This window comes from Varanus komodoensis, unplaced genomic scaffold (assembly GCF_004798865.1).
Source record: "Varanus komodoensis strain SLA01 unplaced genomic scaffold, ASM479886v1 scaffold21, whole genome shotgun sequence".
Taxonomy (NCBI): Eukaryota; Metazoa; Chordata; class Lepidosauria; order Squamata; family Varanidae; genus Varanus; species Varanus komodoensis.
This window is the reverse complement of record NW_025335589.1, coordinates 6,938,233-6,959,815: the sequence shown is the minus strand read 5'-3', so window position 1 is coordinate 6,959,815 and position 21,583 is coordinate 6,938,233.

Sequence of the window (21,583 nt, the reverse complement as noted above, 5' to 3'; positions counted from 1 at the left end):
CAATACGCAGTCTAGAGGCTGCATGGAAACCCCTTCATTTTTGGTAGTCACTGTCTTCCCCAGACCACCCCCACAACACGCTGCTGAGTTTTGGGGCTGCTGCAACTGTGCTGCAGCTGAAGGAAGTGTGTCCGGAGAGCTGCAACTGCAAGCAAGCAGTAGCTGTGTGGGTGGGCAGATTTATTCTGGTTCCTGACTCCTAGCTGAGCAGATCAGAAACTGCCCCAGCATCCAAGCTCTCTGAGAAATCAGAGTAAGCAAACAAGGCAGTGGAGTTCAGCAGGGAAGGTCAAGGGAGAGTTCCCTAACTTTTTTCTTTATCTTTTTCTCCCTGAGTCCCCCTACCCACGTTGTTTTCTTCCTTGTAACATCCTCACTGTGTTATTGACCTTCAGATATGACAGGAGAAAGCGCTGGTTATTACAATGGCAATATAGAATCAAAAAGGTAGCAGAAAGAATGGACCAAACGAATGTCCTGTGGTGGTGACTTGCAATGTTCATGCAAAGTTTGTTTTCTTGCCTGAGGGCAACGTGGCCTGCATGTGCAACAAGTGCCAGCTTGCAGGCATGTTAGAAGAAGAGGTGAAAGCACTAGAGCAGTGACTGCCCACCCTCAGGGTAATAAAAGAAGATGAAGACATTTCAGACATAAAGGTGAAACTGCAACAGCTGAAAGTAGTACAGGAGCTAGAAGTGCAACTGCAAGCTGAGGCAGAAGAGGAAAATTATGAGGTAAGGGACATGAGAAGGAAACTCTTTGGAAAAGGGTTACAGCTAGGTGAAGAAGAATTAGAAGATACTGTGTGCTGGTGGAAGCAGAGAGCTCTCAAACCACTTTCATTTACTTGGGGATGAGACTGGAGGGCAGCCTGCAGTGGACGAGCTACAAGTCATCCTGTGCAGCACTGAACAAAGGCTAAAGGTCAACCAAGTAGTGGCAATGATACCAAGGCTTGCAAGAGCAAGAAGAGTGTTAGTCGTGGGAGACTCCCTGTTGTGTGGGATGGAAACACACGCATGTCAGGAAGACCATGGACTTGTCGGGTATACTGTCTCCCTGGAGGACAAATTAGTGATGTAACTGAAGGGATAGCCAAGGCTCGTACAGCCCATTGACACATATCCCTTCCTTCTTATATATGTGGGATCAAATGGCATGGCCAAGTGGAGCTTTGAAGAAATTACATCAGACTTTGAAGCTTTATAGAGGAAAGTCAAGAACTTTGGGGCCCAGATACTTTTCAATTCTTCCAGTTCTTGGAATTGGAACAGACAAAGAAAGAAATATACTCCAAGTGAACGCCTGGTTACAAAGGTGGTGCTGACATGAGAGGATTGGATTCTGGGACCATGGGCTACACTTCCTGGTAGATGGCAAAGGATGGGTTGCACCTTACAAGGACTGGAAAGAATGTGTTTGGTCACAGCATGAAATTTATCAGGAGGGTTTTAAACTGAATCCTGCAGAGGAGGGAGAAGTACACCTGGGTGTACCAACAGACAAAGGCTTATGCACCACAACAGAGAGAGCAGCTTTAAGAGTGCCCAAAAATAGTCTTCCCAAAATGTAGGAGGAAAGCTAGAATATAAAGCATGTGGTCTTTGATGTCTATATACTAATGCCCAGAGTATGGGAAACAAATAGCATGAACCTGAACTCTTAATACAGGAAGGTGAATACGACTGATAGATATAACTAAAACTTGGTGGGATGCCTCCCATGACTGGAATTCAATGACTGAAAGTGGATCCACAGTTGGCCACAGAATCAGAGTCAAGGAGTGCTCATCAGTGGCACCTGCTCAGACTGGGGAGAGGTAACAAGTGCATTGTTGCCAGGTTCAGTTCTGGGTCCAGTGCTCTTCAACATTTTTATTAATTATTTGGATAAGGAAGTGCAGAGAACAATTATCAAATGCGCAGATGACACAAAACTGGGACAGCTAATACTCTGAAAGAGAGAAAGAAGATTCAATGTGACTTTGATAGGTTGGAGTGCTGGGCTGAAAAGAACAGAATGAAATGAAATTCAGTAGGGATAAATGCCAAGTTCTTCATCCAGGAAAAAGAATCCAAATGCATTCTTACAAGATGGAGAATACTTGGCTCAACAATAATGCAAGTGAGCAGGATCTTGGAATTGCCGTTATTTCATGATATGAGTTAACATGCGCCAACAATATGATAGGGGTGCAAAAAGGCCAAATGCTATTTTAGGCTGCATCCTAACCCAAGAAGCAGTTGTTCCCCTTTACTCAGCACAGGTTAGGCCTCATCTGGAGTACTGTATCCAGTTCTGGGCACCACAATTTAAGAAAGATACAAAAAAGCTGGAAAGAGTTCAGAGGTAGGCAACAAGATGAGCTGGAGGATGTTCAGAGAAATTGCTTTCAAGATACAACTGGAGAGCCATCTGAGAGGGATGGTCTAAGTTGGAGTTCTGCACTGAGCAGGGGTTGGACCCAATGGCCCTCTGGCACCTTCCAAGTCTACTATGATTCCTTGAAAAGAATTTGAATGGACTGATATTTGCACTGATATATTATTGGTAATATTAATTTCATTTTTTTTATACCACACAATAGTTCTGTGGTGGTTTATAACAATTTCTAAAATAGCATCATAAATAAAAGCATAACCTTGTTTAAAATGCAGAACTTCAAGATTTTACAACTAAAACCATACTCATTGAATAAACCTGTTTATACAGCTGACCTGGGTACCCCAGTCAAGCCATTAAAATGATGTGTTTACATGTCAAAAGGATGACAGGGTTGTCACCAGGTGGACCTCAGAAGGAGACTGATCCACAGTAGGAGACCACCACAGAGAAGCCCTCCCACCGTGTTGCTACCCTCCAAGGCTCCCAGAGGTTTATCCACTGCTTCCACATTAGAAGGTAAGCCTAGGTTTGGATATTCCTGCAGTCCTTCTGCTTCTTCCTGTTGGAGAGTTCCCGGCTCCTTGTCAAAGGAGACCTGGTCAGGTGGCTGTAAAAGGGATCTCCTTCTTTCTTCTGCTTTGACATGTAGCATTCCCCCCTCTTCTTTTCTGTCCCTCTTCCTTACGTTCCTTCCTCCTTTCCGGATGCATACCATATGGCACAGCCATGGCTAACTCTGGGTTGTTTAGCCTTTAATTAGCTACTATGGATGAAGTGGGTCAATGAATGCTTGTAATATTTATGTTTTATATATACCCTATTGGTTGTCTGCACTCTTTTTCCCTTAATAAAGCATAGGCCTTGGTGCTAGCTGACTGCTGGTCTTTCCAAGTGCTTTCACAGATACCTTGTTTTAGCAGATTCACCTGAGGTCAAACAGCAAATGATGGTTACCCCACCACCACCCAAGCCAAGATGCACTGGACCCAAGACTGGCCAACCTGAGTCAGAAAAATGTCTTAAATGCCTTCCACTGGTAGTAAAAATGCAATGCAAAATTCAGTAACTAACAATCTTCTGTACTTTTGCAACACACAAACTCAATGCCACCTCATCCTGGTTAAAAATAGGACTTCAACCAGTACTTCTGAACATGTTCTAAGTGCCAACCCTATTCTTTCCATTGAGGGCCACAACTAGCTCTGAAACACATGCAGTTCAGAGGTAAGACTCCCAAGTTATATTTGGCTCTTCCTTATTTTTCTGTTTATATACAGGCAAACAATTTAAAGAGTTTTTCAGTCTGTACATTAAATCTTTCTGGTTGGTTTGTTTTTTATGATTAGGGCATGGGAATCACCCTTTGTAAAAGACATCATAAACATACAATCTTTTGCATTCATTTCTTAATCTGAAGAGCCCCGAGCTTTCTCTACAATAACCTGCAAGAGAGGAATGCCCTCTGTCTTCTGTGTTGATTTCTCAGACCTTTCAGCTTCTCACATTGCCAAGCGTGACAGCACAGGCTATTTCTTTTCCGATGACAGATGTTGCTTCAAGTCAGTGACTTCAGTAAATGTACACAGGACTTTGTTTAGTTCACAGAGGCAGTACTGAGTCACCTGTTGAAGAAACATCCCCACCACCACCTCACCACCACCAGTATATGTGTTCCTTAGAAGTATTGAAAACTTTGGGAATTTAAGCTTCTCAGAGTTGGCTTAAGCAACTGCTATCCTCCTAAACACATTTACCTAAAAGTCAGCTTCACTAAACCCAGATTGAGCAATGCTTTTTGGAGCACAAGTTACAGAAGTTTTGTAGATGTCAGAATGATGGCAAGGAATGGAATTGTACAATTACCAAGGAGGAAAAAAGCCACGGTAGTGTCTTTCCCCCAGTGATTATGTGAACCCTGGCAGGCTTGTTGTACAGACATCCCTAACATCAGTATGTGAATCTATTGACATGGTTCAGACATCCCGATAACTCAGATTCACAGGTTGAGAATGAATTGACTATGGTTTGTTGTTAAGCCGTAGGTTGCTGTTGAAACATGTTAGACCCCAGTTGTGCTAACTTGGAAACTATGGCTTGTTAGTTACAAACAACCCATGAAGAGAACCCATACTTTGTTACTGTTTTGTGTACTGTAGCTTGTTCACAATGCTTGGTGTTCAGACAACATCATAACTCACACTAGAACCCATGTTGTATCAACAACCCACACTCAAGGAATGTGTGTGGGTTGTTGAAGTGTAGGCTGTTGTTTCCTGAACCAAAATATTGTCTATAGATGTGAAAGCCTGGCTGGGTGGGGGTGGGGGGTGCTGGGAAACAGAGAAATGGGAAAACAAGAAAAAGGATTTTGGCTTTTTTTTTTTTTTTTGGGGGGGGGAGGGGTGTATGGAGTCACAACGTAATTCTAATTGTTCTGCCCCAATTTCTCCTCAAGCCTTCATATCTATATTATCTTAGCATATATTTAAAGTAGTAATTTAATGTAAAAGCTGCAATCCTGGTTCAAGCACTCAGCTGAAACATCTTTCAGGTGGCCAATTTGTATCTAGGGCAGGGTTCCTTAAACTTTTTCAACAGGGGGCCAGTTGAGAGGTGCCGGCAGTGGGCGCGGGCTGCCAAGGCAGTGCCGGTGGGGGGCAGGGGGCAGGGGCAGGGCACGAGGTAAGGCAGCAGCTTGCTCGTGTGGAGATCGTTTTCTCCGAGTAAGCCCAAAACCATCTCCTCGTGAGCAAGCTGTGCGTGCGCAGCAAGTGCGAAACCTCTGGGGTGGGCCGGTGAAATGGGCATGGTGGGCCAGATCAGCCCGCAGGCCATAGTGTGAGGACCCTGGTCTAGGGACTGCAACATTTCTGAGCTGCTTACTTCATGGTCAGCCGCATGGCATGGAAAGGCTAAGCCACATTTCTGGCAACCATTGATGCTCAGACTCTATGGAACTGGCCCTGTCACTGAAGGAAGAGCTTACAAATATCACATCACCAGACTGAGAAGTGTTCTGTGGAAACAATTTTTGATAGCCACAGTATGTGAATGGATCTTGGATGGAGGCTATGTGAGAACAGACTTCTCACATGGATAAGGCTATTTATTTTTACAAGCCACTAGGAAGACTCAGGACAGTAGAGTTTGATTTGGGGATAAATGATAGCAACTTAACTAAAGATTAAAAATTTCAATGGTCCTTGAACATAAAGATCCACGAAATAGCTTAAGAGAGCCTCTGTCATACTCTTATCTTAACACCTGTCTGCACACACGCATACAAAATGAAAAGGACAAAAGAAAGTCAAGGAAGAAAATACTATTTTGAATGCTTCCTCTTTCATATATCAGCTCTTTTTATGGTATTGGATCACCTGTTATCTTTACGGAGTGCATTTAACAGACACCTTTCAGGTTGCAGTCTTCACAAGGTGGTACATGATATGGAACATATAATGTCATATTGCTGTAACAAGTTCTTAACATCAAATCAATTTTAAACAACTTTGAAATTAAACTTTAAAAGATGCCAGATCTAAAAGGTAAAGAACCAACAAAAAGAGCAGATAGTATAAAATCTTCTTGTTAAAAGTGAAAGAAAATAAGGAAGCTTTTCAAATCCTTGAAAAACAAAAAGTGATGGAGCCAATATATTTCCCAGGTGGAAATCTGTGAGACAGAGGCCAAGCATGAGGAGACTGCATCTTTATTGCCTGGCAGCCTCACAGATCGTAATGGCAGGTCAGCAGGTAAGACTTCCAATGATGATCTGAACAAATAGTCAAGATCCTTACATGCTGTTTAAAGTAGTGGTAATAGATCAAGGGCCACAGAACAGAAACCTCAGGGTTGTTTTGTCTACACTAGAACAACATATGTTGTTGAAATATAATATGAACTGTCCTGTAAGAAAACATAACCCACAATGCATGTTGGGAGATAAGGAATAAACCTTACTGAATAGGGTGCGTATTAACTCTGTATTCATATGGCTACCTGGAAATAAAAGATTGCAGGTGGAAAATATGGTATTTATTGTACCCCATGAAGGTAGACATAGAGTTATTTGGCAAGCCGTCCTTTCTGTCAGCAGCTAAGAGGTAGTGCATTGTTTCAAATAGGATACAGTTGCGCACATCCATTTCAAGTATCAAACACATACTTTGGATCCTTTCCACAATCTTCTCAGTGCCAAAATCTGGCTTATACCTCTATCTTAGGAGCTGCTGTGGGAAAACTATTTTGTGAGAAATGGTAATTTGGCATAAACTCACTTCAGTCCTATCTTCTTATTTTACAAAGGTCGGGAGCTGTGTTGTCAAGAAGTGCCTGGAGTAATTTGGGCATTCTGTAAATATATTAAAGATATAACAGCCCGACTCTTTGCATGCCAGCAGAGCCTGCAGCTGCTGAAAAGAGACACTGCCAGGTCTCTAACATATCCAGAATGTTTGGGAAAGAAGGAAAAAACTTTTTTGGTTTAACTTACTTTATGAATGCTAATTGCATTACAGCCTGATCCCATGCTTGTTTACTTGGAATTAAGTCTCCCTGCATTCGGTAAGAATTACTCCCAAGCATGTGTGCATAGGCCCATTTTATCTCATTTATCTCATTAAAACCGATTTTTAAGGTGGTGCATGAGCAGTTAACATGGATATGAACATATATGGGCTCTGAAGAACTGAGTTCATATTTTGAACCTTGCTTTCTTAAAGAGAAACATCTTGAAAACCTTTTTCAAGTTCCTTACAATCATAATGGCTATCTTAATCCATCACTAAATGAGGATAAAAATCTTAAGTGGTCATATATAAGATGGAAAATTAATGTTCCTGCTTCTATTGAACAGTTTCTGCAACTAACAAATTAAATTACAAGAATGTTGAAGAATAAACATACCCTAATGTTTTTCTCACTGTCAAATTTGAGCTGTCCCTATTTCTCATGAGAGAAAGATTTTTCCTAAGTCATTAATTAAACAAGTCATCCTAGAACTTCTGTACTGCAGAAATAACAAATATGGAATTGGCTGGGCAGGGACAGGGTTTCGTTTGTGTGTGCAAACTTTCAGGGCCATATGGAATGCTTGGAAATGGTCATTTCAATAACAAAAGGCAATTGATTCCTAAATTGAAGTTTGATTTTCCATTATTATTTTTGTAATCTATTATGTTTCTACACTATTCAATAGCCAAAGCCTTTTAGTGAAAAAAATGTTTCTGAGCTTTACAATGTGACCGAACATGTTGCCCAATGTAACATCTCTGCAAACACGGGGCATTGGTAATTATTAGCACAGACAGCTCATAGCTTCCACCAATGTGGCATTTCAGGTATATTCCTCCACGTCAGGGTGCATGAGCTGTGCCCTCAAAGCCCTGTTGTGTGGCCCCCAATATGGTGGTTGCCATGCCTGAAATTGCTACTAATATGGACAGTAAAGCACCAATCAGGCCTTACTGGCTGAGCCACTTCTGAATGGTTGTGTGTCTGCCAGCAGTGGGATGAGTCGGCCTGCTCTGGCTTCCTCTGTAACAACCTTTCAAGTACTTGTAGAGTGCTATCATAGCTCCCCCTCAGTCTTCTCGAGGCTAAACATGCCCAGTGCTTTCAGTCTGTCCTCACAGGACTTTGCTTCCAGTGTCTGGATCATCCTTGCTGCCTCCTCCGAACCTTTTCCACAACTTGTCTGCATCTTTCTTAAACTGCGGTGCCTAGAACTGGACACAGTACTCCAGATGGGGCCTAACCAATGCTGCATAAAAGGGAACTAGAAGAGGCACAACTATTTAGGCAGAAGGTGCTGTTATTTTAATTGCTTGCTTAATTTAGTTTTCCTGATTAGCTTTTGTTGGCAGGTTATGCCTTACATTTGGCTTGGGGTTTAAAATCAATTCCATATGGTAATACTGAAGGACACAGTGAGTCTGGACCTGGCATGCTTTGCTCAATAAAGCACAACAAGAATGAAAGGAGCAAAACTACATTTTATTCTCAAGAATAAGTTTGATCACAAGCAAAAGGGTGATCAACCCAGAACAGAGTCTCCTTTTATACCTTTGCTGACCAGGTAGTGCTGACAGATGACCATTGCTTCAAAATTCCTGCTGCAAGCCCTGATTGGTACATTTGAATACAGGTGGTTCCTGCACTTACCTGGGAAGCTGAGCTACCTTAGAGTTGGGCTGGGAGCTCTGGCAAGGAATTTCTTAATCCCTGGCCATGTGGACAGGTCCGATTTCACTGATAACTCTTGTGATGTGACCAGCCTGTCTGGGCTTAATGCCAGCTAGCTAGGGCTTAATGCCCTTTTGCTTAATGTCAGCCAGCCAGGTATGTCCTACAATACAGACACACTGTTTTTACTTGTGAGTGATCAAAGATAGGACCACAGAAGTGTAATGTCATTTTCATGTCCATTCATGTTCATGTTAGTGTTAACTGTTTATTAAAGTAAAATGGTGAACCAGACAGCCTTCCTCAACTGGGTGTCATTCTAGTGTGTGGGATTACCTTTCCATCATCCCAGGCACCATGGCATGATGCTCAAGGATGATGGAACTTGTAGTCCCATCATCAGAAAAGTGCCAGGCAGAGAAAAGCAGACTTAATTTGCAATCCTATGAAAGTTTAGGCAAAAGAAAGTCCTAAAACACCCAGCATGCTTCAGCCAGGGGTATGCTGAGCGTTTTAGGACCTCTTCTGCTTTATTGTGCATAGGATTGCCCCTTCAGAGCTTATTTTTTCCCCTTGAGACAAAGGAAATCACATGCATGTTAAGAATTATATCAAACACAAAATGGGCATTCATAGTTCAGATATAATTTGCAATCCATTCTTTGGATTGGACAAATACCTTAAAACAGTTGCTCTTGCATTAAGAGGATAGGTAGTCTGCACATGGTAGATTACACAAAATGTCTTTGTTCCCCGTATCAAGCCTTCTGTCTGACAGCTGGTGCTAACAGTGGGAGGGGAACTTTCCTTTGCACAAATATACTTCCCATTTCTAACTGTAAGAGGGAAATGCACTTTGGTTTCCCTTTCAAGACTCACTGTTAAGAGAAAGGGAATGGAGATATATTACGTTGGTTCCAGAGCTCCTGTGAACAGTGTTGCATTCATGGGGTGCTCCTGGCAGAAAAAGAAAAGGAGGCAGTTCTGAGCAAATCCTCCTTCATCTTTAACCACCTCACCTTCCAGGAACTGCTCATTCAAAGAATGAGATTATCCCACCCGGAATAGAGTGGCAGGTAGCATGAGAAGCTGCGCTGGAAGAGGGCAACTGGTGAAAGCATCTTCCGCCAGCAGGAAACTGCTGGATATTTATTCATTATATTAATGCCCTCTCTCTCTCTCTCTCTTTTTTTTTTTCCTCCAAGGCGCCTCAGGTGGCGTGCATGAGCTTCTTCCTCTCCATTTTACCCTTCCAACAACCCTGCAAGGTAGGGTAGGCTGAGTGTCAGTGACTGGCCCAAAGTCACGCAGGGAGCTTCATGGCTAAGCAAGGCCGACACTACAGGACTCCTCCGTCCTAGTCTAGCACCGCAGTGGGTCCCATATCAATCCATTCCATAAGTGGATGAGACCAGCAGGATCCAACCCATGTGCTGGATGAAACTGGCAATGCTTTTTACAAATTCCAGTGTCATTTACCCAAAATCTTCACTTGCATTTACGTTATGAGTTGTGCAAGCTTGCAAGAGAGATTCAGAGGGAGAGTAGCTTAGAAACTAGTTAAGTGAAATAACTGATCAGGAAAAGACCTTTTCAGCTCCTCAAATGTTTGTTTTTCTCAAGAAAACCAGCATGGTATGGTACCAAAAGGTTTTGACTTTTTCCATCTGTCCATGCCAACAACCAGTTGTAGAACATGTTCTATAATAGTATTGGTAAGACTTCTGATTTTTTTTAAGGCATTATGTATTTCTGAGGGAAACCATAAGGCTATTTTCTGGAAGTTATGTTTTATGTTAATTCAATATATCGGTGTTTCAGACAAAATGCAATAAAAGATATTATAAAATATGAAAATCCTTGAAGAAACAAACAGAGCCAGGAAGAAGCAGTTTTGGGAAGGAGGCCTTATCTGCCACATGACCTTATGGTTTTTTAATTCATTAACCCAGGGATTCTTTACTTTTAGACTGTAATCAAGAGAAAGATGCGCTTCCTGTTTCCCACTCTTTTTTAGAAGCATACGTGGTTTAGACTGTTTGGCCTGCTGCTGCTGGTCCATCTGCCCTCTCTAAGTGGCCGCAGTGGAGAGAAGGGGGGTGCGAGGCGCCCTTCTTGCTTCTCCTTCTGAGCTGGCATGCGCTTGAACACCAGAGAAGGAAGCCCAGCACACAGGAACAGGGGAAAGGGAGCTGGGGACACTGAGAATTTCTTGCCCAAGAACTTCTTCCAGAGTATAGGGAGGTGTATAATTTTAACAGGGCTGGTGCTAGGTACAAAATGATTAGGAACTCAGGCCAAGGGCAACAGCAGCAGCATAAATTTGCCTATGCTAATTTGTAGATATTCTAAAATCAATCCGTGTGTGTGTGTGATGAAAGGATTCTGTCTGCCCAGATACCCCTTTTTGTAGAAAGGAACATATGGACAGGTGATAGGGAGACATCTGATTTCAGAAGGGGGAAACCCTAGGCAGAAAGTTTTGTAGAGAGGGAGGTAACTGGAAGTGAACCACATACAGGCAAAAAACCAACTACTCCATGGGGTTTCAATAGAACAGAGATAATCGAAACTTCCTGGAGATTTGGGGCTAGGTCACCCTCTAAAACCATTTCTCATTCTGAATTTGCATATATACATATACACTAACACATGCACATTTTTGACTGCACAGGGGATTAACTCTCAATCTGAAAATTCTCTAGTCCATTTTAATTTTAGAAACAAACTGAACTTTACCTTGTCTTTCCTTAATGCTTTTTATATTTACAAGCTGTGGCAGAGGACATACATTCATTGAGTTAGACTTTTGAAGAAAAATAGGAAAGGAGGTGTTGAACCTCTTGCAGCCTAAGGCCAGAGTCCATCTCAAAGAAGGTCTTGGGGGTCATCAAGAGACAAAAGGGGTGGGGCCCCAAATGCCGGCATAGCCTAAATTAATTCTCTTAACTTCCAGCAGCTAAGTCTTGGGGAGGCATCTCAACCTTTCAGAAAGGGGGAAAAGCTGCACAAAAGCCAGGAAACCAACATAATCAGTGGTGGAGCTAGAGGATGTGGGCATAGCCATCTGAAGACTCTAGAGCTGCCAGTGGGTGCCGCAGCTTGGGATTCTGCGCCCTGCATTAAAAGAACTCACGTGGGGAATCTTATGGCCATGTAAGCTACCTCACCCCAGGCTGCCACCATGTGCAGCGGACACACCTCTGCCCCCAGCGCATCCAGACAGCATTTGATAGGACTCCATGCATGGATATGGCCGATGTGCAGACATACAGGAAGGACAGAGGGGGGATGCTGGTGGGGGTAGCCATTGCATGCAGTGGTGGCGGTTGGCATGGCCCTTGCACGTGCTGGAGTAAGGCTACCCCACCAAGCCCTCATGACACCCCTTACACACCCCTTTTTTAGTGTGCGTGTATGTGTTTGTGTGTGTGTTACCTGGACACCCTCCAGGAAAAATGAAAAACAACAACCATCAGATGTTGCTAATTATGGATTTAAAGTACATCTGTTTTGGCCCTGACGTGAGAAAAGATTCAGGACTTGAGGCGAATCATAGCTGCTATTTGCATTAAACTATTCACATTTTCTTTTTATGGAGGCTTCTTTCATAATTTTTTATCTGTGACTTTTAGTACGTTACGCAAAACAAACACATGCAGAAATGATAAATATGTCATGAATTTTGCAAACTTAGATATCAAATAAATGTTAAGACTACCATTTTGTGCATCTAGTCACTTCATAGACAAGACCAAAATGTACTGTTCTCCCCAGTACTTAAAAAACTCATGGCTGGATAGAGATCTTACACAAGAAATGACATATATAGAATGTGTGACTTAAATCTCAGTACCTTTCTTTTGTTGTCACTTTTTAATATCAGGAGATATAGAGCTTTTCTACAAGAAGGTGTCAATCCACTGTATGCTCTGAATTCTGTTCCAGAACTGAGATTCAAGAAATGCATGAAGGGTATTGTCTTTCCTGCTTTTCCATGACAATAACTTCTAGGTGGTACTGCAGTACAGCAGAATAGCACAGATACCCAATTGGAAAAAGCAGTTTCTTACACTTTTAATTAAATATCATATTTCCCTTGCCAAAAAATGCACACTGAAGTACTCATTAGAAACAGAAGTGAAGCTGGAGGGCCACATTGTCATCTAAAGAACCCACAAACAACTGTGAGTAGATAATGACAAGCACACAATATATGCCTTGTGTAGAAAAGCCTATGGGTTATCTTTGTTCATTGGAAGGCACAGTAAAAACCATTTCAGTCAGTATGGATGGGGAGCACATAATGTCTTTCAGACTGTATGAAATCAATCCAAACATACTAAATCTTTCATGCTTTGTCCAAAAACTGAATACACTTGCCATACCTGCCCAGCACCTACAGCCCCAGGATCATGGATCTTTTCATACCCTCCTCCTCCTCCTGACCTCACATTTCCTCCCTTCACAGCATTTATCTCCATATTGAGGTAGTCAGCCTACAGCAGTTCCCGTACGCTTAAATCAGGGATGAGGTACTTGGGATCCTCCAGATATTGTTGGCCTGCAATTCCCATCATTGGCTAAACTGGCTGGAGCTGAAGGACACTGAGGTCCACCAGGTCTTCACTACTGGCTCATGCTTACACTTTGAAAACTTGTGTGATGCCTTGGCTGTTCAAAGGTATATTCCTAGCAGTAAGGAATGATAAACTGTGCAGGTCTGCTGCACCTGAGAGCCGAACTATACATTGTGTTGAACACACAGTTTGAAGTTCATGTTTTTTCCCTTTAAAACAGCAGCTCCAGGATACGGAAATCAGAACCCCCCCCCCTTACTTTCTATTTGCCGCAGGGGTGAAGCACTACTGGCTTATGTGGCAACCTCCCTCTTATGGTTTATTGTAGCTTCAAATGCAAGGAGTATATTTGCACTGGGCCACAGTGCAGGTGGAAAGGGCTGATGTGCAATGTAATCCTCTCCTCGGACAGCTATTTTTCAACAAAACAAAAACAAAATCAGATGTATAAGGGCAAAGAGTGTGTGCGACACAACATCTACTTTGGCCCTGAGAGCTATAGACATTATGCACAGTGCATTGTGAGGAATCACATCAAAGTTTTAAAAATGATTGACGCAGGCATGAGGGCTCTGGGATCTGCCCTGAGACTACTGCACCTGTGGAGCAGAGGCCGAGCCCTTCCCTTCCCAGCTGTGGTCATGCCAAAAAGAATGCTCTTGTTGCTCTTACAACACACACCTACACATCAAAACTCAGAGGAAGATTTTCATTAGGTTGGCAGCCATGGATAAACATGCTGTGGTTCAGAGGAAAGGGTGTGCGTGCACCTGTTGTTGAAGATGTTATTGTTGTTATTATTAAAGCTGCCTCGGTTTCTAATGATGGGATCAATGCCATCCCTTGCTTGGCCCCTAGGTCCCTCAACTTTCGGGACCTACCAAAATGGGTGCAGTGGTCATACCCTTTGAAAGGAAGTAATGCTAGCTTGCAAATAGTACAAGCTGGAGTAGGATCTAACATTCTTGTTTATTGATCAACAGTTTTGAATGAATTGTATGGCTTCACTGCAATCAGACTAAAGCAATACAGGCACGTTACAATCTGGTTTGAGCTTTTCAGTTCTGCATCAGAAAATGTAGGACAGCAAAGCTCTCACCTATTAAACGTCCTGTCATTGTGAGAGTTCATGTCTGGACCGATAGCTGGGGAGAATGATATTTCCCAGGAACATGGAGAAAGGGATGACAGCCAAGTTTTCCTCCAGAGATATTATGGAATTTTATTTGTTGCACATTTCCAGTTGAAGCTTGTGGTTTTGCAAAGAGCAGAGTGTCCCACAGGACCAGCCAAGTTTCAAGGCAGTTTCATTAACAGCCGTAATGGTTATGTAATGAGTCTTTAAGATTAGAGCAAATATCTGAAACTATATCTTTCTTCAGACTTCCACTTTTACACCCTGATCCAAAACACATTTAGTTGAAGAAGTTTTAACAGAACTTACTTCCAAGGAGATATTCATAAGGCCAAATAACATGAACCCCCAGAATATATCTCTGTTTCCCTAATAATCTTTATAGTAACCATTGGGAGCTCCAATTCATGCAAGGGCGAAGATTTAGTGAAAAGGGAAGTTTAAGGTTAAATCCTGTGAGCATTTAGACAGAAGAGGTCCTACAATTTCCGGCATTCCCTTGCTCAGCAGTTGTAGACTTTTCTCCTGTCTAAACATGCACAGGATTGTGCCCAACATCTTTACCTCTGCATCCTTTTTGAACCAAAATAGCTTCCCCAAATTGCTCTTTGTTTTAGCAGGAAAAACATGTGCAAATAGAAGCTATAAAAAGGCAATTTGCTTAAGGGAAAAGGTTTAACCCCATCCAGGATGGTGTTGGCTCAAATTGTCCTTCCCAACCCCAGTGGGCTGTTGTTTGAAAAATAAAATAAAGCAATAGAAAAGTATTTGTGTTATCACTGCTGTCTCATGTTAACTCTGTTCTTTGCCATTTTGCGCTCATGTGCCAGAGGAATATAAACAGGACAGAGCTAAACTGTTTAATGTGATGCCATGCTGACAAGGCTGACCTGCTGTTCTAGTTCTCATCCTTCCTTATCCAAATGAGTTTGGATCCAGATTCATGCTGGATCCACTGCAATGAAAGTGGATTGCAGTGGACTCTGCCCCTCCTTCCAATGGCAGCCCTATCTAGTCCGTTTCAGGAGCTGCAGAGAGTCAGGAGAGCTTGCTGAATGGTCTGCTTGGAAAGTTCTGGCTGGAATCATCAGCAACCCATCAGGGCACAGTTCCTCATCCAGGGTAGCTTCTGTGCTTTATCTTTGTGCTTGTTGACTTTTGAGCCCCATTCAGAGCCTTTGGTGTGAGAGAGGCACCGTAGTCCATCCAAGGATCATGACTGCGTCTTGTGGGTTGAATGCAAGTGCATGGATAGGGTAGCATGTTGGTACCATAATGGTGTTCAGGTGAAGCTCCTCAGAGTCATAGTGTCTGCTAGCTCACTCTCGTTGGCTGTGCTTCTCATTGTTTGTGCATCCAGCGGCTACTCAAAGATCCAACCTGTCTACCAGAGTAGGCATGAAGGCTCCTGGGCTCCCTTCACAAGAGGATCCTGCACCTGTTCTTTGTTATACACATGCAGCCCCTTCACATTGCTACCAACTGTACAGGCTGCACAAGGTGTGGCCATTGGGTGCATCCCTGGCAGGAGCAGAACTAGCAGATGCACGCTCTTCCCATGGGCTTTCATTGCAAGGGGAATCACCTTAAGCACCCTAATGGTGTTCCTGCTTCCACCGTATGTTCACTGTGCCTGACATGCATGAATGGATCACACTGGAGCGTTGTTGTCAAGGAGCAAGATGAAAGGTGGATGAGGCAGGAGTTGCCCCGGTGCAATGGAAATGGCTGGTGAGATTGCTACATTATCTCCTGATCTTCTTGGTATGGGATCATTTTTCCACTTTCTTCAGAGAGTGTGGAGCTCCAATGATAGTGTTCCATTAGTATTAACAGGACCATAGGTTTGTCTTTCCTGCATATGGAAATCAAAGGAACAAGTTAGACCTTGTGATCTGTAGTTGCATCAGGATCACTTCATTTTGCTCAAATAATACCATTTCTGAGCAATGGAGATACTAAGGACGGAGACAAGGAGACATTTGGACCTTACCTCTAAAGGCTACATATCCTGTTATATGTTAGGAGATTTTCCATCTTTACTCTTGTTTGGTGCCCACCTCATATAGTTGGGGATTGCATAAATCCTGACAAGGTTTCCGGTTGTGCATGATAAAAGAGGATGTGTGGCCGTCCATCAGTGCCAGAGCGCCAAGATCACGCAACCTAGATGTCTGAAAAGTGCCAGGCATATTGACTGTGCATTCTTTTCCCTTGTTCATTTTAATTCTTTTAAATGTGTACATCTCAATTCTTTTAAATGGGATGCATCCTGTAATAATATTTGCAGCCACTAAGAGCAGAACTATTATATAACTTCCCAGCCCATACAGTTTGAAGCCGGGGGTGATAAGCAGCGAAGGGACAGAGTTAAATGCCTGGCAGCCCCAGCCACACCGCTGTGGGGCAGCCCTCCTCCCTTCAGCAGAAGGGAGCAGACATGCCCATCCTTCAGGGGGCTATGGCAGTTGGGGGCTGTGGCTTCATTCAGAATGTGTCCACTGTATGTAAGTTTGCTTAAAGGCTTTGCAGGCTCCAGCCTTGATTGTGCCTTTTTTGGGTGGGGGTTGCTATTCTTTGGGATATAAAAGTACCCTGCACAGCTATTGCTATAAAAATTTGGGGCTACTTTTCTGCCCTGGGCATGTTTGTTTTATTAAAGCAAGCAGGCAGATGAAGATGGCAGGAAACTGAAAATTGGGGATCTTTTAGAGTAGGCACTTGGTGACAATGCCTTAGAAGGAGAAGTTGGTTGGACCGCTGATGTGTAAAACACTGTACAAAATGTGAGCTGGGGGATTCCAGTCAGTCCAGAATGTGGGATGAGGGCAATGTGGCACTGACCTAGGTTTCCTTTGGGCAGGAGAGAGCTGTAGTGTTGTTAAAAGACTGCATACTTATGTGAATGATTTCCCCAACATTTCTGAGGTCACCAATGCTGGAAAGATTTCTAGCAATTTCACAACACTTTCACAGAGCCTTAGAAGCAGGCACAAGTTCATTATATCTGGGATGGTTTTCGTGAATATTTCTGAAACACTCGCCTGTGTTAGTGAGTACAGTAACGTTTGTGATGGAGAGAAGACATGGCTCAACCTGAGCCACAAGCCTTTGTTCCTAAATTCAGTGCTTGACTTGCTCTCTTCAGCTGTGCATGATAGATCAAACTGCTGTTGAATCCAAATTTGTCTCCTTGACATTTGCAAGCAACACAGATGCAATTCTAGAACAAGCATAAACATGCTCCTGCTTCCCTCTTTGCTGGCTCATGGCCCTTCACTTGTGCCTCTATTGAAGATGTTTAAATTTTATCATGTGTTTTTTAAAGATAAGTAATTACTGACAACAAATAGAGTTGTTCAAGATATGATCACACTTCTGAGATGTCTTTACTGCTGAATGACTAGAAATTATGATTATTGCTAATGTCCTTATTAAACATTGCCTGCCATTCAAGAATCCTTTTGTGCATTATGTATGTTGAAACAGTCCACAAAAAGTGACTAATACTTCAAAGGTCTTGGTTGGGATGGGGTAGCTCAGGGTATGTCACAACTGAGCTGATGTATGAAACTTGTTTTGAACATTATTTATTTCAGAGATGTGTAGTCCCATTTTTCAGAGTAAAACTATCACAAAACAGATGATAGCTGCTTGTTCCTGGTGTTATGCCTCTGGCATCCCACCTGCAGGCTTGGCTAGAAGATGAAGGACTCTAGAGCCCATTCACAAATGTTCAGAATTATTCCATCTGTATGTCAGGTGAGCATCACTAATGTACAGAATAACTGTCCAAGATTTCTTGGGTATTGCTCTGAATCTTCTTTGACCATCTATATACCATCCTTGCTCTGTGGCTGCAGCACAGTCAACAGAAATCCTCATGAAACTGGCTAAAGGAGGAATTCCTCCTGGAATCTTGCTCTCTCACACTCATTTCCTGCCCTTGGCCTAAGGATCAAGCCAAGCTGAGATCAAGTCTTGAACGCTTGGGAATGCTATCAGGCCCCTTTGCACTAAATTCTTTTCCTGCCAAATATGCAAAGCCCATGCGTCACATGTGCAGAAGCATGTGGCTGTGGGGGGGTGGAGGCTGCCTGCAGCGTGAGTTGTACAGGGTGGGCCAAAAGTACGTATATAGGACTGACTGGGTCATGAGGACCTCACACAATGGACGAAATGAAGCAGTTCATCTTGCAGGCATTTATTGACATTGATGCAGACTGCACTTGGTGTCACAGTGTTGGGGACAGGTTCCAGGGATGTTGCAATGTCAATGCAGGACATTTCGAGCACCCAAGAGACTAAACATGTTGCCATCAGTACTGTACTCGTACTTTGGCCCACCCTGTATATATGCAGCCGTTGGACTTGCTTCCTGCTAGATGCCCGTGTGAACGCTCAGTGTAAGTCAGGCTTAGGGCAGAGAGAAGGCAGGCTGGAGTCTGGGAGCTGAGCCAAGAAAAGCTGACAGAGTCCCGCTTCAACCAGGATTCCTCATGTGTCGCTACTCCTTGTGTGTAGTTGGTTGGTCCATGTCACCCACCTGGGTGTGCCTTTGCCTTACTACAATTCTAGATAAGAATCACATACGTGACAAGTTATGGCTGAATGAAACAGCCACAGCTGATACACAAAGTGGCTACCCTGAGCCTGACCAGTGGTCCATCAGGCCTGGGAGTGAACAACTTGTGGCCCAGAAGTTTAAGTGTACAGATCTTTTCAACACTGGCTATGCTCTCCAGGGATGATGGGCATTGTAGGCCAAAATATTTGGAGGCCACCAATTGCCTACCCTGGATTTAGCATAACAATGTCTGGAAGCGGCTTTCCAAGTGGTCAGGCACAGTGATTCTTCTAATGACCTTGGAGAACCTGCTTAGCTAGTCCTTGAACTATAAATGCCGGGGACGGATGCTGGGGCCTGCTGCACACAGAAGCAGAGGCAGAGTGACCACGTCACCAATGATTGGTTGAACTGGTTTGTAATCCACTTTTCTACCAAGAAAAATGGCACTGAAGACTGCCTATATCATAAATAAAACTTAACTAAAACAATGACAAACATTAAAACACAACAATAACAAAAACAACATCCAGCCCAGTACACCTTACTGTACACCAAAGACTTCCTAGAAAGACTACCTGACAGTGGAAGGACAGCAGAGAGATACAGAGAGAGAGAGAGAGAGAGAGAGAGAGAGAGAGAGAGAGAGAGCGAGCGAGCAAGTGAACTAGAGAGTGCCAGTGTAGTATAATGGTTAGAATATTGGCATGGGACTCAGGGGTGGGGGCAGATTCTAGTCCCCACTTGTCCACGAGCCTCACTGTGTAACTTAGGGCCAGTAGCCCATGCTTAACCTACCTCACAGGGTTCTTGTGAGGATAAAATCGTTCATGTAAGCCACCTTGGGTTCCTTGCAGGTGAAATATAACTGGAATGAAAATATAAATAAATAAACCTAGAAAGCTTCAGCAGGAAGTTTTTAAAAAGGCATTTTCCTGTCTTTGCTTTTACAACCAGTATACTGGGACTGTCCAGGGATGTTTCCATGTAGTAGACCGAGGACTGCTCTGCATGAGGCATTTAATCCAGCACTTTTCCAAAACTTTTTCCATTTTCTTCACCTGAAGATTAGAATATCCTTCACATGCCCCCACTGTTAGTTTTTCTTTTTGCATTTCTCTATGTTCCTGTATGTTCCACTGAATAATACAGGGTAGTGCAGTGGTAAAGAGCAGAACTGCCAAAACAAAAACCAAAACCAAAAACACAAAATACTAGGCTTCTGTAGCAAATTATGACACCATTGTAAAAGCACTGCATTATCCTTGCTCTTTAAAAAGTGTGTGAATCTGTGTAAAATATTGGGGAAGCCCTGGAGGATGGTGATGTGATGTAAGAGGTACAGACTTCTGTGAGTAAGAAACACAAGCATTCAAAAATGTATTATATAGAGAAGGGCCATGGTTAATGAATTCACCGTAGGACCATGGTCTTCTGGGACTTAATCAGGCACTTTACCAAAGCTCATGAAATAGGAGCCTATCAGTGGCTACTAGCTTTGCTGGCTCTCTGCTACCTCCTGCACCAGAAGGGACATGCATGCATACACCAGTTGCTGGGGAGGTCTTGCATGCATCCTGCCTGAGGAATCCTATGGGCAGCTGGTTTGCCACTGTGTGGAGAGCTAGACTAGACGGACCTTTGGTTTGATCCAGCATGGCTTTTCTGATGTTCTTTTGATTTTAATCTAGCCAATTTTAGCAGTCTCACAAATCTCCCACCAATTAGACATTTGCAAGGTATGCATATTTCCCAAAGTGGTTGTTAAATAGTTCTTGGAGTGGGGTGGGAAGTAATGCACTCAGCAATTGCTCAGACAATTTTGTGTGGCATTCTTGCCCATGGGCTCACCACAGCCCACACTGAGCTGACACCCATTCTGGTGAGGCATGTACAGAGCTGGTTCATTTAAACAGCTGGTTCATTCTCAGTGTTCCAGCCACTACTGATGCAAGTGGCTGATCTGAGTAAACCTCTTCCTCGTCTCCCTAACATGCTGGCTGGGAATGACAAAAGCTGCAGTCTAACACATCTGGAAGCTACCAGGTTGGGAAATGCTGGCTTAGTTTAAGAAAATATTACATATTGGCCACCAATGTGAAGCCAGAGGTCATGGTCCTGAAGATACAACCCTCTTTCTTCATCAGCTTCCCAGAAGCAGCTGATAGAATGGCTCAATTCCAAGCCATAAATTTGTGGAAACCACCAGTGAAGAAGAGTATGGAGCAATCCCACAGACAACTTCGGACTGTGGCCAGAATCACTGATAAACAGTTGGCTTAAAAACCTGTTGGAAGCAAGCTAGGATGGCAAGGGTGCATTGGAAGCTCTGAAGACAGAGCTATTCCTTTCCACCACCACCCCCCGCCCTCCCCCCCCAGGCAGCTACAGTTGTGGACATGACCCTGAGCAAGTCATTCTGGGGGCTAGGAAAGCTCTTCCTGACCTGGCTGGCTGCCTGAGCAAACTGCAGGTGTGCTCCAGATCACAATGTACAAATAATCTTCTGAATGGAGGAGTTATGGGCATGCTCTGGCATGCCAAAGTGTTCCGAATAGTTTCCTGGGCAAAATGCAGATGCACTCTGGGATATAAGTTCTGGGGTACAGACAGATTTTCACTCCTGTACCAGTAGGATATGAGCAGTAAAATGAGGAAAATATACTTGATGAGCCTTTCAGTGCATGTGACTGGTGTACATTCTTTGCTTTCAGAAATGGGGTCAAAACACAT